Source organism: Castor canadensis, chromosome 3, assembly GCF_047511655.1.
Source record: "Castor canadensis chromosome 3, mCasCan1.hap1v2, whole genome shotgun sequence".
Lineage (NCBI taxonomy): Eukaryota > Metazoa > Chordata > Mammalia > Rodentia > Castoridae > Castor > Castor canadensis.
The window spans coordinates 4,400,495-4,415,651 of record NC_133388.1 but is presented as its reverse complement, the minus strand read 5'-3'; the positions used below and the strand labels follow the sequence as shown (position 1 = coordinate 4,415,651).

General features: G+C 40.7%; 1 pseudogene; it reads left to right on the top strand.

The window, feature by feature from the left end:
- The first annotated feature begins 8,129 nt into the window (after positions 1–8,129).
- Positions 8,130–15,130, top strand: LOC109679193 (B-cell CLL/lymphoma 9 protein pseudogene; annotated as a pseudogene).
- The last annotated feature ends 27 nt before the right edge of the window (positions 15,131–15,157 follow it).

Genomic DNA, 15,157 nt, shown 5'->3' with positions numbered 1-15,157 from the left:
GCAAACATGCATGACACTTGTTCCACAAGATTCTCTTCTTCAGCTTACATAAAAGTAATCACCAATAGTTTGGATGTGAAATTTATGTAAGAAGAGTCAGGAAAAGGGGTAAATATATCTTTCTTTTTTACCCTAATTCTGGGTAACACATTTCAGCAAATTCACTACTGAAAAGAACAAAAGTATTTAACTCAAACTTTTTGGATCAGGAATCCATGGTAAGCCTGCCTGTATCTCCTGCATAGCTTCCTACAAGTGGTAATGCAGGTCTCCCCTGGGCTGTGATTCTCAGAACAACCTTTTAAGATATTCAGTTTCTTAGGATGGTATGTCTCTGACCTTCTGTTTCCATGCCATGAGATCTATTTCCTGTTGCAAGTCACTTCAAATCTCTGAAACTTTCCTGTTGTAAGTGGTGTTGCTAATGATGGCTATTCTAACAGGGGTGAGGTGGAATCTTAGCATGGTTTTAATTTGCATTTCCTTTATTGCTAGAGATGGTGAGAATCTTTTCATGTGTTTTTTGGCCATTTGAATTTCTTCTTTTGAGTAAGTTCTGTTTAGTTCACTTGACCATTTCTTTATTGTTTCAGTAATTTTGGGAGAATTTAGTTTTTTAAGCTCCCTATATATTCTGGTTATCAGTCCTTTGTCTGATGTGTAGCTGGTAAGTATTTTCGCCAACTCTGTGTGTGGTCTCTTCAGTTTAGAGACCATTTCTTTTGTTGAGCAGAAGGTTTTTAGTTTTATGAAGTCCCATTTATCTATACTATCTCTTAATTGCTGTGCTGCTGGGGTTCCATTGAGAAAGTTCTTGTCTATAACTATTAATCCCAGAACATTTCCTACTTTTTCCTGTACCAACTTTAGAGTTTGGAGTGTGATATTAAGATCCTTGATCCATTTTGAGTTAATATCGACCATTTTCATTTATTTGTGCAATTCACTCCAGCCATTTCCCTTGTACCTGGTGAACCAAAATCATCTAGGAGCTACTGAACGTGCATCTAGAGGCTTTACAGGGGAGTCTCAGGAAACCTCCAGAGACACCAAGCCTCCTCCAGACTCTACCACCTGATCCTCACACTGGACACAGGCAAACATAGAAAATCTTGGTCAAGAAACTTCACATATACCCACTCTTTCTCTCATTCATGTCCACTCACAGACTCAGCATCTCTTTTCTCCATAAATCTTCTTTTAAAATAGCAACAAGAAAAAACCAGCTCATCCCCAACTCCATGGTGATATGGCAGTCTTTGTGGTGGTTGGTGGCCATGACAGAATTTGAAAAATATGACTTTATGCTGTGAGATGTAGAGAAAGTCTTTGTATCCATTGCCTTGTTTTACTCACACCTTATTAGCTTATGAGCTTTTCATTTTATTTTGAGCCTTTCAAAGTGTGAAGTTGTGTGATGTGAATTGAGGTCCCTGTGACAGGCTGGGGGGTATGGCATCTGTTGCTGTGTTGGTTTAGTTTCCTTGCCTAAAGGGTAAAAGAAGGAAGAAGCATTGGCTTCCCTGAAGAAGAGGTAAGCAAATGTTCCATGTCTGATAAGAGGACTAAAATAGAGGTTGGCATGGATTACTGATGGACAATTGTATTCCACTGGGAGGAGAATTAGGGAATCTGTTTGAACTGCCTCATTCCCCAGATGATAACTGGGCATGTGACGTGGACCACTACCATTCTATGTTCTTTCGCTTGTGGAATCCATAGATTATCTGTGGATTTAAATTCCCCAACTGATCATGACCCCTATTTTGGAAAATCATTCACCATATATAGCCTGTATATTAACATAACATTCTTTTTATTATCCTTAGTGACAGTGACTTGCGTATCAGCTTCTAGCCCTAGTCCTCACCTTCAAAACAAACTTAAAATATTTCCCCCAGGAAAGTGTAGCCTGAATTTACTCTTATTTTTCAGACAACTGGTGTCTTTTATCTGTTTTATCATCAAGAAGCTTTGCAGAGATTTGGATGGAGACTTTACATCTCCAGGTAATAGAGATAGTCAAGAGCCTATCCTTCAATGTTTTGCCAACAAGACTGAGTCCTCATTGCAACCACATGTTTTGAGGATCAGGTACTCACTGTTTAGATAAAGACATCTTCTGAAAAAAAGCACAGTAGTCACATCCTTTCTGAATTCTGCAAAGCTTCGTTGGGACCTAGGACTGTTCTATACAGAACAGCATGGGGATACCCACAATGTCAAAAACTTATTCCTGCCCAGAACACAGTGGACATAGCAGAGAAAGAGTAACGGGGTCTGTTCCCAGGTTAATATAATTCCTTATGTACCATGTTGTGTCTTCAGGGGAGATCATTTACAATTCTGGTGAGTAGGAAGGGAGCCTATCCTCCTGTCCTAAGAGAATAATGGTGGCCTGGTGTTCAGTCCTGCCCAGAGAAGCATTTGTCAATGGTTATGAGATCAGATGTGTGAAATCCCAGGTGCGTGTCTCAGGGAAACTCTGAAGTTTTTAATTTCCATGTTTTGTCTTTCAGACAGGATGCAGTTGCCCTCTGTGGGGTCTCCAGAGGTGATATCTATATCTAGCAACTTCCCTGCTAGATATAAGCTGCTGCCTTTATGTCATTTATAGTTTCCCTGAAAGCAAAAATTAATAAATCTCCTTCACACAAATCTGTAACTGCAATTCAAATTTTTGCAATATGCCCAAAGAATGAGACTACCAACAGAGAGGGTGATTGTTGACTGGGGAAAAAGGCTTTAGAGAAAGTGTCCATCTGGTTCTGTAATATAGAACATAGAGAATAGTCATGACCTTGGCTGGGATGGCAGCATCTTCCACGAATCTGGGTCAATATGTAGGGGAGGCTTGTGCTTACAGGAAGTCTCTTCTTTCAGGTGGGTCCTAAAGTATGGAGCCTCTTTCTGCTCCTGGAGCCCCAAATACTTCCCTCTTCTGAGTTTCCCTGTGAAATTATGGGTCATTATAATGGAAGTTCAAAATTGATATTCCATAGTCAACAGAAGTAACAATTGCTCACTCTGCCCTTCCTCATAACCTATAATAATTTGGGTGTTTTCTCCTGGATCGCTGTTACTCTGTTTCTTTCTCTCTCTTTCTTTCCTTTCTTTCTTCCTTTCATTCTTCCTTCCTTCTTGCCTCCCTTTTTTCTTTCATTCTTTCTTTTGTTATTTGAAGTACTGTGGATTGAATCTAGGGCATCCTGCATGTTAAGCAATTTCCCTATCATATCTAATGTCCCCCAGACTAGTTTTAATTTTGTTCATTGAGTTAAATTTGTCCTCCTTTGCTCAGATCTTCCTTTTCTTGGATATTCATAACAATCTTTGCTCTCCTTTTATTTCTGTTATTATTTCTTTGAAATAGTTTTCCCTCTTCAAGAAAATTTCAAGTTCCTTCTGAGTTGCAAAAGACAAAAGTTGTGCTTTACAAATTATCCTAAAGATTCTGTAGGCTTTCTGCATTCCTCCTCACATTCCTGCAGGATCTACTTCTAAATAGTTACTCCTCAAGGTTGCAAATGCTTCTTTGTTTTGATCTGTCCAGACTGATATCTTGCATCACAGTTTTATTTTTGCTGAGTGTATTTTCCTTCTCAATAATTCTTTTTAATTAGTTATACTGCTTCCATTTTGTTGCCAAAATTCTCTTTTAGCATATTGAAATACTTCTCTGTATTTTCATTTATTTAATTTAGATTCCATGAATCCACTTTCTAATATTTTCTGCGTGTGAACTTCCCATATTGAGTACTGATTAGTCAGTTGTTGGAAGTAGCCCAGCAGGAGTTGTTCTGGCTCTGAGAACAGTCACAGAAGTGGTCTCGGCCTACTTCCTGTGTTACACATTTGGCCATGGTGCTGGTGATGCTAGGTAAAATAGATGACTGAGTGGACTGTGTATCTTTCCTTAGCAACTGGAGCTGCTCTAGTGGCCTTACACAGGCAGTCCTAGACACAGAGGCCATTAGAATCTGCCCACTTTTAATCCCACCACTCCAGCACCATGGTCCAGAAACAAGTCATGTAATTTCAACCAAGTCCTAATATGTAGTGTGATTTTAAGACTTGCTATGCTGCCATAAGATGGGAAGATGTTGGTGAAGTAAGACACTTAGCTATATTGGTGGATGCTATGCTGAATCATGCCTGGTCTTGCACAGTCTTGGGAGATCACTGAGGATCTAGGTGTAGTTAGGTATTCTGAGAATTGAACAAGAGATCTGGCTCACAGGGCACAGGTCTCTGTTGTTGTGGGTTGTATGTAAGATGTGCTGCTGTGCTCCCCGAGGCAGGGGAAGAGTTGATAGGACAGTTCCTAGACAGAGCTAAGATTGTTGCACCCCAAGTCAAGTTCATAGGGCATGCACAAACCTGGGAATCTTCCACTAGGCCCCTCTAAGGCTGGAACTCAGAGAACCGTGACTCATATATGTCATAAGTACACATGTCTCTGAACAATGCCAGGAACTCTACTTGATCTTACCCAAAAGGCCAAGAAGAAAGGCAGGAGATCATTTAGAAATTTTGATTGAGTATTAGTCTGCAATGGTGACCTGATTTTTCTAATGCATGCTTGGTTTCTCTGTGAAGGCTAGTACTATTGTCTGTGGCTCAGCCCTGAACTGCTGTTGCACCCTGGTCCCCAAGGTCATGGTCCTTCTGCCTGCTGTGTTGCTCAAGGCTCAGGAAGGTGCTGAAGACAGACTCATTGCTACCTGGCCTTCAGCAGTCCCTGAGGATGGGTCACAGGTGCTGGTCTGGCAAGAGTAACCATGGGAATTTACCACACAGGTTTTTACCATGGAGTGCCTGATACTCCTCTTGAAGTCTATGGTTCTGGACTTGGTTCTCTCTCACCCAAGGAGGATGTCTCTGTCCATGCACTGGTAGTTTGTGGAAGAATGACGTGTTTGAAGCACTTCCCTCTTATATTTCTCAAGGGGTCTTTCTCTTCTGTTACACTAAATGAGGGAATGTGATCTGTCACCTGGTCGCCTTCACTCCTGTGCAATAGGGTTGGTGTGTGAACAGCTTTTAGACTTAGTGGGTTTGGGAAAGCTTTCCAGAGGTTTTTCTCAAGCACGATCTTGTTCTTCCTTTTTGGAGGAAATTTTTGATGTTCTTGGTGCTATTGTGTTTTAAAATCAGGGCCTCATACTTGCTAGGCTGGGATTACAGGGAAGAACCACTTGTCCCAGCACTTAAAGGGAGATTTAAAAGACAGGTAGGCTAATAAAATTCCCATTCCCTCCTACTTCTTCAGAGGTCAATGGTTTACCCTCCTTCCACCCTTCTTACTTTTCTCTCCTCCTACAATCAGACTCCTGCTTTGGCCTGGTTCTCCCTGTAAGGATCTTCTCTCCAAACCTTAGGACACTGAATTCCTGCAGAAGCAATGTCATTCCAGCACAGTGTATGGACTGATCTTTGTCACTGCATTTTAAAGTGTCTCCTACTTCACAATTTAGATATATGGCACTCATATGGACAATGAAAAGCCAAAAGAGGTGTATGGAAACACCAAGATAAGTCTGAGATTTAGTTTAGGAAATATTAGTGTGTGGATAGCATAAAATTCTTAGTAAACTTTTACAATACCACAGCAAAATACTTTGAAATTCATATTCCAATTGAACAGTACTGTTTAAAAGATTGTTCCTAATATGAATGACCTCTTCTCTTTTTGTACATACATATTTAAGAACGTTACAATCAAAGTACAATTCACCCATAGGTGTTTAAGTGCACGGTGACACCCCCATGAGATACCACAGTGGAAGTGGACAGCAGGTTGGCTGACAGGTGAGCACTCTGCTTGAAGAGCTCCAGGACAGCATGAAGGTGACAATCGAGACAGAGCAGGCAGGATCTCAGGTGTCACCACATAACTCAGGAGAAAGAGTTGGAGAAAAGACATTCAGAGGAAGTTTAGACTGAGCATTGCTTTTAAACTGCAGCCCCTGTGTACCATTTCCTATTTGACAGTGAAAATTACTTTTGTACTCAATCTTCTCCCTTTTCAGGAGAAGAAGCACATATACTCTGTAGCATATTTCTCTAAAGTCCCTTTCCCTAACCTGTGTCATTTCCAATTAACCACTCACTCACACTGTGAACACAAACCTGCCCAATCCAGGTCAGGGGAGCATTGCATTAGATATAAAACCTAAGTGGACTTCTCAACCAGTGTGCTTGCTTCCTAGACTCTTTCTCAGGTGACTACCATTATGCCAAAGTAAAGGTAGCCTTGCCTATAGAATTATAAGTTGTGCCATCCCTCTCGTGAAACCACAAGATTCTTAGAGTATTACTAATATTCATGTATATTATCACTGTTTACCAATAAAATTTATTTATTGTAAAACCTACCAATTTTAATAAGGTTTTTTTTTTTTTTTTTTTTTTTTTTGTCTTTTCTTTTTTGGTGCTGGGATCGAACCCAGGGCCTCACGCATGCTAGGCAAGCGCTGTACCACCGAGCTACATCCCAGCCCTTTAATAAGGTTTTTGAAGATAGACACAAATAACAAAGGAAAAGTATCATTATGTATAGAAGGAGGACAAACAGAAAATAAAACTTAAACAAAGATGATGCTATTTATTCTTATAATATTACTTATTATTTTTGAGACTCAAACTCAAAAAATAAGCTAGACATGGTTGCATGCACCAGTGCTCTCAGCTCCATTGGAGGCACATGTAGGAGTGTGCAAGATGCACCCCAAAAAAATATGAGACTGTCTGAAACAATTATCTATTGTAAAAGTATTTTGGTGGTGTGGCTGAAGTGATAAAGCAAATGCATGGAAGCACATGACTGAGTTCATACACCATTATCACCAAAAAGAGAAGCAATAGAGATAGTTCTGATGTTCTGAATCAGGAGAGAGCTCCAGAATCACTGTGCATTGTGCTGTGTGATAGGAGCTGGCAGGGTAGGAAGCAGAGTAGTAAGGAAAAAAATTCATGTGTGAATCTGCACCTGACATTTGACCTGAGGTGGTGTTTGCTATGAACTGCATGCTCCCTGCTGGTTCTGAGTGTACCCAACATGGAGCTTTGTGTCAGGGCTCACACTGAAGTCCTCTCACTGTGCCTCTTGCACAGTAATACACAGCTGTGTCCTCTGTAGTCACAGAGCTCAACTGCAGGGAAAACTGGTTCTTAGATGTGTCTCTGGTGATGGAGATGTGGCTCTTGAGGGATGGGCTGTAGTAAGTGCCTCCACTATAAATTATGTACCCCATCCACTCCAGGCTCTTCCCTGGAGGCTGGGAGATCCAGATCCAGGAGTTACCACTGGTAATGGAGTAACCAGAGACTGCACAGGTGAGGGACAGGGTCTGTGAGGGCTTCACCAGGGCAGGTCCTGACTCCTGCAGCTGCACCTGGGACAGGACACCTGGGGGAAGAAGAATCACTACAGTCTTTCACATTCAGTTACAAACTCCTCTTGGACCCATGTGTGAAATTGGGGACAGTCACCTTGGGGAGTTGTCACCAGGCACAACAGAAGACCAAACAGTCTCATCTTCAACACCACAGCCCTGCCTTCCCTAGAGACCTCAGCCCCGTGTGAGAAGAGAGCTGTGAGCTTCCTCAGCCTGAGAGGGTGATTTAACTTACAGACTGAATAACAATTTGCATGTGAAGTCCTCATTTTATACAAGTGGAGGGATTGAGGTCAGGTGGTCCTGTACTTCTGGGCCCTGTGAAGTATCCATGCTGTGAAACTCTACAGGTGTTTACGTTTGTTATAAGAGATAGCTAGTTTTAGAGAGATGATGGAAACTTTTCCAAGGATGTTCTCACCTTTGAGGAGATATCCACCATCCTCCATGCCCCTTCTCCCTCTTTTTCTCTGCTCTTATGTCCACTAAAGCTTAGAAATGCCTTCTGCAGTTCTGATTCTAGCACAGATCTTCTTTTTTCTGTTCCTCTACTGTGTTTTTGTTCACAGATACACTGGAATCCTATTACATTGTCACACTGCTGCTCTTATATGATTCCATACTACGACTAATCTGTTATATAAAAGACACAGACGTCAGAAATATAGAGACTGGAGAGAATGCTCTATGTGGGTCAGACATGGAGACACAAACTTATAATTCCAGTACATGGGAGGTGATGGCAGCAGGACAGCAGCTATTGTCTACCCTGGAAACTGGTAAGAAGAATGGAGGTCACAATTAAATTTAAAAAAATGTCTTAGGGACATCATTCAAGTAAAAGAGCACTGGAAGTTCTAGACCTTGGGTTCAATCCCCAGCACTGCAAACCATGCTGTCTGTGCCCTCTTTTATTCACAATGGAGATCTTGAACATTTGGGGAAGAGACAAAGGAAATCTGCTATCAATGCCCCATTCCCCAGATGAGAATTCTACATCTATTATGTGGCCATTTACATTATATTCAGCTTTCTCTTGCTCCTTATAGGATAATGCTGGATTTAAGCTGCTGAAGGAATCATTGATAATGACTTTTAAAACCACTCATAATTGATACCATCTGTAGAGTGATAATGTCCATAGCAGTGAACTCTGACACTCATGAGGCTATTAGAACCTAGCTCCATTCTGCTCCTTAAAATCAAATTCTGAAACTTGCTTCCTGAACTTGGTAGCCTACCTGTCCTCTTATTTTTCATGTTAAGTCCACATTATCTGCTTTAATATAATGAGGAAAGATGGATGGAGTCATCTCTTCCCCAGTGAAGAGAGAGACTGTCAGTAGTACATGAGTCCATGCTTTGTCAGTAGAATTGAGAGTCTTCATCATAACCACACATTGAAGGATAAGACATTCACTATTTACACTCTCATGACTGTTGACCCAAGCCAAAGTCGTCAGTTACTGCCTCCTGTCTTCTATTCTCCTTAGATAAGTAGGATGGACTTTTCTAGGACAACACAATGGTCATTCCTGATGTCACAGAGAAGAACACAGAAATCATGGGGTTCTGGGTGTACATCCAGGTGCTTACCACTCAGGAGCAGGTGATGTCTGGCTGAATGCTAAACCATGAAGGGTTGAGAAATTATTCCAGGTGATTCCTGCAAATACTTCTAATAGGTAATGAACCCACAAAGATAATACAGTCAAAATTTATTAAAATTAATATTATGCCATTTATCTTAATAATGAAAATAATGCCTTATAGAAGCTATTACCTTGGTTTGTATTTAGTCATTGTAAAGTGAAAAAGAAACCTATACTTGAGAGTATTTGTGTGTGTGTATATGTGTATATATATATATGTGTGTATATATATATATATATATATATATAGAAAGAGAGAGAGATTAAATTATATAGAAGCATGAAGAGAATCAAGGTATGATACACACATACACACACATATATATATAAATAAATAAATATAAATATATGTATATATACATACATACATATATATGACAGGGCACAGTGAGATCCATCAATCACTATTGGAAAAGGCGGGAAGGAAAGATTGGAAAATATAATGGAGGGGTTTAACTTGATCTAAATACACTGTACTTATGCATGGAACTACCAAAATGAAACATCCTCATTTTATTAAAACAAGCTGTTAGAAATTATAATAAAACTCGTAGGAAAGAAATGTCAGAGATGCCACTGCTGTTATGAACATCTGGGAATTATTGTGTGTGTTCATGCTCCGGTTGTGCCTGTCATTTATGTTAAAATTTATAATTATTTTATATTTTTAGTTTTACGTAAACCTTATATGAGTTTATGAACTATTTCGTAACATGCATACACTTAGCAGCTAACACTACAGTTACTTAAATGCGATTCTTGTTAAATGCTGTTATTTTCTGATAAAGAACAAAATCAAAACTTGTAATTGAAACCTATGTGAAATAATTATTTCAAACCTACTCACTTTGATGAATGTGTAAATATACGTAATAAATACATGCACTAACTCACATAGTATCATTTCTCTGTCAGAAAATTCCTACTTTACAATCTTAGCACTTTCTGAAGAATTCCATAAAGAATTGTTTATTGAATCACCATATTACACATCAGGTCAATCTTTATTTGGGTTTCTGCTTCTGCTGTTTGAACCCAAGGCCTTCATCTTGCTATACAGATCTACATTGAGGACCATGCATCAACCCTTTTTTCTCTGATTATTTTGGAAATTCGATCTAAATTTTTGTCCAGACTGGTCTGGACAATTATCCTTCTAGTTAACACTTCCCACATTCTCTGTTTAGACAGGTGTATGACAAATAGCTCAAATATTGGTTGAGATGGGGTCTCATGAACTTTTTGCTAAGATCCTCCTAATTTCTGCCTCCCAGGTGTGTAAGATTACAGGATTACAGGTGTGGGACACGGATATCCAGTCAAGAGATCACTCTTTGTTAATGGTACCTATGAATCCTCTGATTAATATCTCAAACTCCGTGCTTCAGAACCATTAAGGTCCATTTTACTTGTGACTTCTCTGAAACTATCCTTTAGGTGTTATAATTGTTATCTGCTGGTATTTATCAATGCCTGGCTTGTTTCAATTAACACAATATTAATCAAAATAAAACATAGGAACTTTAACACTATTTGCTATTAAGAAGTAAGGGTTTCCAACAACCAGAGCTGTGAGGTATAAAAATGACTTTCAAAATAATACATGTCTCCAGCACATATTTCTCATCAAAAAAATTCCAAACTACATGCAACTAACACCTGCATTTCATAATAGAATGTTTGAATGAATACCTCAAGAATGCTTCAAATAGATACTGGAAAACCAAGTTACCAACTCAGAGGTGTTGAAATAATTATCTTTTACAATGATAATGTAACTATTAATAATTATGCTACAGTACAAAAAGCATTGTCTTCTTGTGGGTGTTAGATCATGTTATATTCTGGTATTCTGAAATAAAATGAATCTTATTATTAGGAAATTTTGGGTTATACTTATCAAGAAACTCCAGAATTGCTAGTGAGTCATGAATCATGGGAATCATGATTGATGAAGTTCTCCATCAGTTGTGCCTGCCATGTAAACTAATATAACTCACATTTTGTGGATATTAACACCTGAACATTAATGTATGCATATTAGGGTATACACTGATCCTCCCCTCATATCCTCTCACACACTAGGTAACTCTCAATTTACATACATCACCTTTGAAAATATCAAAAATGAAAACCCAGTGAAACTCAACTCTGTAGTGAATGATCTGTGTTTGGTGTTGATCACTGAATGGGATCATCTGGAAATCCAGGACGGGGCTTCTGTCCCTGAACTGCTGTGTCAGGGCTGGGCAGATTTTCATGAGCAGAGAGAGACTGTATTTTCATGTCCTCCTGCTGTATTGCAAGGTCTGAGTGGAAGTCTCACATATTGCAATGCCCAGAGGAAATAGGAGAGTCCTAGGAAACAGTGATGATCATAGTGGCGTAGTAGAAAATATGAAATCACATGGACTTAATATGTCTTGTCTATATATAATATCATCATTGTATTTTATTTTTGTACATGTACTAAACAATAGCAATCTAAAATTCAGTATTTCAAGGAAATAACTTTGAAATCATAAAATGAGTTAGGCAGTGTTCCTTCCCTTTTTCTTTCATGGAACAGTTTAAGGAAGGTTGGTATTAGTTCTTCTTTAAACATCTGATAGAATTAAGCAGAGAATCCATTTGGTCCCAGACTTTTCTTTTTGGGAGACTCTTTATGGCTGCTGGATATCAGTTGAGGACCTTCTGAGTCCCCAGGGGTCTCATTCCAAAAGGAATGCTTCCACAGATAGGTCCTGGTCAAGAACTTGAGTTTCGGTGACTCCTGGGAGAATGAAGGATAATGCCAATCTAAATGTCAACATGGGATCTAATTCTCAAATGATACCTCAGAACATAAGATAGTTTGTGACACACCCTGAGGAGATGATGAAAGTACTCCCAGGTAGATCAGACATGCTTCTTGCCCAGCAAAAGATGGTGTCTATGCCATTTGGTGAATACCAGGAACAGGAGTATGGCATGTGCCTGTGCCATTCCTTCCCATGTCTCAGGGTCCTCCCTTCAACAGTGACTCGTGGAATCTCAGAGAACTAATAGGTCCTTTCCAAAGGACCTTCAACTAGCTCAGTCATTTGACAGAACTAAATCTCATCCATTCCAGTAACCCAACTAGCCTCAATACAGCTCCTACAATCCAGTGTGGCCTGAGGTGGAAGTCCTTGGATATATCTGTGGCAGGCAGCCAGTCTTGGGTTCTGCTGCTGCTTTGTCTGTTCACCTTAACTCTACATCACTTCCTGCCCCATCACCTGGATAGACTTCCTCTCCCAAGCCTCCCCTCCAGAGTCCTGGGATCTTTCCATCTACAAAGCCCCCCTCACCATGGCCTTCCCAGCCATGCTGGGAAGCATTAAGTTAGGTGCCCTCCCCACCTCATACAAGCAGCCAGACTGTCTTTCTGAATATCCCTGGAAGTGTTCCCTCTAGTACACATTACACTTTACTCCAAGCTACCAGAGAAAACCCTTTCCCAGAACCCACTCCCAATTATACCTGAAATGTCCAAGTTTGCAATGCACAGGTCTACTCCATTATAACATGATGCCATTCTACTTGTCAATTTCAATTGCAAATCCCCTCTAGCTTATTCTCCCAACTAGCGTTCAGTGTATAATATGCCAGGAATGGGCATCACTACACAGAATCTTCAAATTTCAGGTCCAAACCCCATGGTTCTGATGCCAAACCTTAGCCCAATGGGAATAAGCCAGGCACTATCTTACTCCAATCTGATGACCTCTCCAAATGCCATGGGACCAAACATGCCTCCTCTAGGCGTCCCATTGGTGCCTGGCTTAATGTCACACAATTCTATCATAGGTCATGGGTCCCACAAGCCTCTGATTGCAACACAAGATGGAATGAGTTTCCCTCAAAGTTTCCTTCCAGTACAGACTCCTCCACAGCAGCTCCCAGTCCCTCACAATGCCCCACTGGGAACAATGCAACTTTCAGGAGGGATGGGTTTCCCAGTACAGGTTCCATTTGGCTTCTCCAGCAACCTGTCCAGAAGCTCAAAAGACTTAGCTCTTTGCAAGCCTGGAGTCTGAGTGGGTCTGGATGCCTTCACTGTGCTGGGGAATGACATGTCTTTGGTGTTTAAAGACCCAGATCTGCAGGAGGTCATCTAGCCTGGACCCACTGTACCTCATTATTACATCTGAGAATACTAACAATACATTGCAATGTATTTCTCCAGGGGAAGTTCCAGGCTATTACAGTCCCAGGGTTGTGGACCTAGATTTCACACATGTAATGTTTGATGGACAACCAGTCCTTCATAATGGGACTAGCATTACTTGGGATGGGAGATACAGGGCCAGTAGGAACTGCAGACTTCCCTTTTGATAAAGCTCCATCCATGGCAGACCACTGCCCAGTGAGACTGTGAGCCTCTATCCAAAAATGCATGATGGGACCTCACCATTGGAGTATGTCACCAGCAATATCTACCATACCCAGAAAGCCCACCCTGATGAGCAACCAAGTTGCTGCTGTGGGCATGATTCCAGCAAGGACTGATGGAACCCCAAAAGAACATCATGATTTTCACACAGCCGTGGCACCAGGGCACAGTGGCTAATGTAGGTATAGGTGGGTTCATCCCAGGACCTGGCAACCCAGGAAATGTGATGATTTATGCTGCTAAGATTGGGCATATTGATCCTGTTCAAGTTTTCTTTCCAGGTTCTGAGAGCTGCTGTGAGCGAACTCCAGGAAGACTGACATTTGGTCATGTAGTAGGAGAACAAGACCCCCAAGGACTGCTTTGGAGGAGGGAAGGGCTCAAGAATGTGTGGATTTACCTGAAAACAAACTTTTCATTTAATCAGAAGGTGTTTTTTAGGATTCTTTTCTGTTTTTGTTCTTTAATGTGGGCTTTATTTTTGTGTGTGTATTGTACCATACTGTAAAACGGATTTTAGCAGAGACTTTAGTCTTCTGGACAACAGGAGAACAGGAATTCTGGACTGTTAACATTAGGTAGAGAATCTGACTTCAGACCTTTTTACTATTTTCTTTCAACTCCAGTGTAGAGAAAATCCAAGGTATGACCTCAGAGCAGAGTACTAATGAAAAGTACAAGAAAGGAACTAAGGTCAGTGTATAGGGTGATTTTTCTTTTAAAAATAATGAAGATTAGGTAACTTGTTTTTCAGTCCGTGTGCTCTTTGGCACAGACTGGCTATTCCAGTGTACAAACCAATCACCATGCTTTTCTCCTTTCCTCCCCAATCTTCCAGTCCCTTGATTAAGTGGGTTCTTTCCCTCATGCCTGTGCTGGTGGCTCTCCTCTCCTCTTCACTTTGGCAATGGCAATACCCAATGATATTCCAGGAAAATAACTCTACTGAAGCATTCCATGGGAGCATCTTCCTGGCACCAGCAGGGATGACTCTGTCGTGGGGATATCCTCCGGAATTATCACCCCCCTCACCTTTCTTTTTCCTAGTGAAGACTTTGTGGCCCACCTTGCATTCTCTTCTCCTTCTCTTAGAAATTCTAAAGTGAATTTTATTAACGGGGGACTGGAACAGATGCTAAAACCTATCCAAGATATTGTTTTTGTTTTAAATGTTGTGATTCTTCCCTTTCCTTTCTCTGTCCTGAACAAGATGTTCTTTCTAATCTTCACAAAATTTGGTACAAAACCAGTTGCCCGAGTTGTGGTGTCAGAAAAATAAAATATATTGTTTCTTATAAAAAAGAGAAAGCATGTCCTATGATGGTGGAGAGTCACATTTTCATAAGTCTATCTCTGATGTAAATGCTGGAGAATACCTTTCAGTTCCCCAGGATGACTCTGCATCAATGAAAATGAGAGTGTGGTAAGATGTGTGGAAATCTTCACAGATTGGAGACACAGTAGCGCCGTCTTTCCACAAGCCTCACACGTACAGCAAATATGCTGAGCAGGCCCTGGCACTGCACAGTTCCTTCAGCTCCTGCCCAGTATGCTATCGGTGGATTGGGCACATCTGTGGGAGCTGCACAGGCCCTGGAGGACCCACTGAGAAGGAGAACATTCCATGTCCCAAGACACAGTTTCCTGTCATGAATCAATGACAGATTCAAATAGATGTTTCCAGGAAC